Source organism: Drosophila grimshawi, unplaced genomic scaffold (genome assembly GCF_018153295.1).
Source record: "Drosophila grimshawi isolate 15287-2541.00 unplaced genomic scaffold, ASM1815329v1 contig_1377, whole genome shotgun sequence".
NCBI classification, from domain to species: Eukaryota; Metazoa; Arthropoda; class Insecta; order Diptera; family Drosophilidae; genus Drosophila; species Drosophila grimshawi.
The window spans coordinates 1,093,064-1,097,136 of record NW_025062900.1 but is presented as its reverse complement, the minus strand read 5'-3'; positions in this window follow the sequence as shown (position 1 = coordinate 1,097,136).

Genomic DNA, 4,073 nt, shown 5'->3' with positions numbered 1-4,073 from the left:
GTAAATATCAATCAGCTCCTTGCTTAGCTCAGCAACAGCCGAGAGCAAAACTCATTTAAAAGTAATCAACAAGTGGCAGCAAACTGAAAACTAATCACAGCATTGCAGATGCGATGTGGTCAACTCACATAACATCTCTATAAATATATATATATATCGAGTTTGTGCTTACGTGCATTGGCAATTAATATTGCTATTTATGTCACACATTAATCTAACTGTCGCTCACACTTAATGGCGAAGTTTATAGGTTAATATTCAAAGTAGCCCAAGTAAAGTCAACTTTTTGTAAGCAGTTGCTTTCCTACACTCGTCCAAAAAAATCGGACTGAATTTTAGAAAAAAAAAACCCAGAAAACTAATAATAATAATTTAATAAACGCATTTCTGATAAATATAGATTCAAGCTTTCGTTCTAAAAAAGGAATCCTTTCAATAATTCACAAACAAGTTATGTAATTCACTGCCTCGAATTTAGTTCAAGTCCCCGTAAAATCGTACTATTTTTCATATCAAGTTATATGAATTTATAAGCCATTTAAAAAGCTTGTATATTTGAAATCTTAAAATGCAAATATTTAATAATTAATACTAGTAACAAAAACGCCAGTAGTAGAATTTTTACTTGCTGTACAATTAAGATGAGTTATCATTGGCTCCAAAATTATAGCGAATTTCTCAAATTCAGGTCGATTTTTTTCTGTATTTGTGTGCATGGTTCACAAATATGATAGCATACTTTTGTGTCTCAGTGTTCAGTGCTCGATTTCAATGAGTTATGGGCATAAATAAATGTCAGCATCGTTTTGCTGGACGCTGCCGATAATTTATGTTTATTGCTTATGCAAAACGCGCGCTTCCAATAAGCACAAAATCAAACAAATTGCTAAAAGTTCTACACCTCCCCAACCCCCACGCCCCCTCCTCTCTCTCCACTTGCTCCCCAGTCTGCCCTCTGTGGTCGGTGTCAATTGTGGTGTCTTGTGTCTTGGTCTAATGGCGGCTCGTTGATAAGCCGTCTCAGTGAAATTAGCAAACAAAATGCGTAGCTGTAAATGCTTTTGCCTTTATTTCCATTTTCATTTTGTGGTTGTTGCTTTTCTTTTTTTTCTTCGTTTTTTTTTTGCTAGGCCGCAAGGTGAAAATTGTGTGCGAAAAGTCGTACGTGCGTGAAAATGAATGAAAGGCGCGTGCACAAAATGTAATTGTTTGTGGCAGCAACTCTGTGTATGTGTGTGTGTGTGTGTGTATGTGGTCAGGTGGCCGGCAAAGATATGGCCAGGTCTTGTGTATGATTTAATGTTAATCACTTTTAAGAGCCTCTCCTCGAGATGGCGATGCAGATGGCAGTTGGAGTCGGAGTTGGAGCTGGGGTCGACGAGGCTTGTGGCCATATTGAAAATACAAGCTCGTAAATTAAATTTTACACCGGCTGACGCAATGAATAGCAACAAAAGAAACACAAATAAAAAAGGAAGGCAAGTTAGAATGTGCTAGCCGATAGAGATCGACGGGCAGATACCCTAAATCCTGCTGATATTGTTTTGTTGAATATGAAAATATGTTTTGACTCACAAAATCTGTATTTCTCATCCGGTTCTTATAAAATTGGTGCGGATGATCCACAATTTGTCAAAGTATAATAACATAATAAAAATGATTATCATACATCAATTTGACGGCTATATCTTTACAATGTGTCTTTCATTGCAATCGTGAAAAGGGTCTTTATCAATCAAATTAAATTTGATTATGCAATGCTCTCAGTCCGCTCTTGTTCTTACTGCTAATGTTTCAACTAAGAGAGCATATTAATACATTTTTCCTTCTACTGATTTTTCTCCAGCAAAGGGCAGAGCAGAGCAGAGCTGAGAGCCAAAAGCGCAGTCATTTCAGCTATCTGAGATTGCCTTTGTTATTGCTATTATTAAAGTTTGTAGCATTACCAATAGCAATTTTTGAGTAGTATTAATATTGCTCTTACTGCCACAGAGTTGTAAATTAATGCATATAAGGAATGTTGGTAGTGCAATCAGTTTATAAATTGACTCGTCTGTTGATTAAGAATATATATGTAATTTTTTTAATATACAGTTTATTATAATATTATAAGTGACTTTCTTCTATCGATATCGATACTCAACGAATATATATACATAAAATCGAATACCCATTCGTAGCTGCTTCCTGCTGCTTGTTACATATTTAAGCACTGTCTGATTATACCCTGTTCAGACATTTTTAATGGGTTCAGGGTATAAAAAGTCAGCTAGCCAAATGATGCTGCTGCATTCCGCCGTCTACCCTGGTCCATGTTTCAGTTTGCCGTAGGCTATCCAGCGACTGGCCCCATAAATTTGTGCTAAGCACACGCAGTGCGCCTTGGTCATTCATTGCCATCGCTGTCGACGGCTCTGCTCCAGCTTCAGCTTCAGCTCCTGCTCCAGTTCCAGCTTCAGCTTCAGCTCTCTGCTCAGTTTGGGGCTAGGCCAAATGTCTGTTGGCCTTTTTTATCGTTTAATTAAAATTCGCAACACGTAAATCCATTTGAGCCGCTGCTGCAATCTTTACTTTAACCTTAAGGCGTTTGCCTTCTTAGCCACGTATGTGTGTGTGGCACACAGTGAATGTGTTGGTGTGTGTGTGTCTAAGTGTGTGTGTGTGTGTGTTAGTGTATGTGGTAAATCCCATTTTTCTATTTTGTTGCTCCATAAAACCACTTTACACAATTTTCGTCTTTTGTTTTTCGATTTGCTTCGTGTTGTTTTGGCTTTCTTTCTTTTTCTCACTCTCCCCTCTCTTCCCACTCTCCCCTCCCCCTTCCCCTCTCACTCTCTCTCTCTCTCTTTGCCTTGGACTTTTACCAATTATTGTGTGTTCTAGTGCAGCCAGCCAGAGCCAGCTCGAATTAGCCTTTGTTGGCGCTACCAATCAACCAGCCTCCAGCTTCGCCTAATCCCACCTCACTTCCGTTCTGTGCCCTTCTTCCTGTTCCTCTCTCCTCTCCACTCTCTACTCTTCTCTCTGGTCCGCCTTTCATTACTTTTCTATCAACGCACTTAGGCGCCATTGTTGTGCAGTTATTTAGCACAATCAACACCCGATGCTGCTGATAGCTCCTTTCCCCCCAAATACTGCCTTTGATTCGGTACATTTTCTCAAACTTTTCACTCTATCCCCCCACTCATTCTCCCACACTCTCTTTGTCCCTCTCTCTCTCTCTCTCTCTATCTCTCTCTCTGTCTGACAATTTCTTTCTTTTTTACCTGATTTGCCGTCGCTTTGTTCATTTACGTTTCAGTTGAGTTGCACACTGAATTAATCGAAATTTCACTGTCGACTTTTGAGCATTAAAAAATTAAGAAGACTCCAATTTCATTGCCAATTTTTAAGTTTAGTTTTCGGGCAAATGCAGCTGGTTTTAAGTGACACCCAATTAGTGAGGAAATTCAATATTCTATGATTAGACAAATTATTACAAATTAAGCTGAGCGAACAAAAATTGCAGCTGTGATAGATAATTTGATAAGCCAGCTTTATCTGTCTGCATTGGAACAAGTCTTTAACTATTTTTTTAAGTTTTAATTTCGATGGAGCTGCAATATTAATATATATTAATATATATTACCTTTGCTTACATAAAAAATGGGATATTTACATATTGATGTGTAACTCATTAAATACTTCCCTTTTCAGGTAACTAAAATATATATTTTTCTTGGTAAAGTATATTTCAACTTTATGGCGACTGCTGGCTGAAAAGAAAACAATCTTTTCTAAAATTCAGAATCGGAAAACTGTGGATTCTGCTCAATGCTCGCTGAGCTGCTTGAAGGGTTGGGCACAACTGGATGGATCAGCGGCAAAAGCAGTGCGGACGGCAAAGTAAAAGCGCAGAAAACTTTTTGCTAATACAAAAATAAAAAGTTGCAATGTGCATTGTTGCATAGGTGAGGTGGATGGGGAGGGGTTGCAGCAACAGCAGCAGAGCTCGAAGAAAAGCAAAAGCAGAGCCAACAAAAATATAATGTATAAATTTAAGTGAAACTTTTGCCGCCGACAAGTTCGAAACT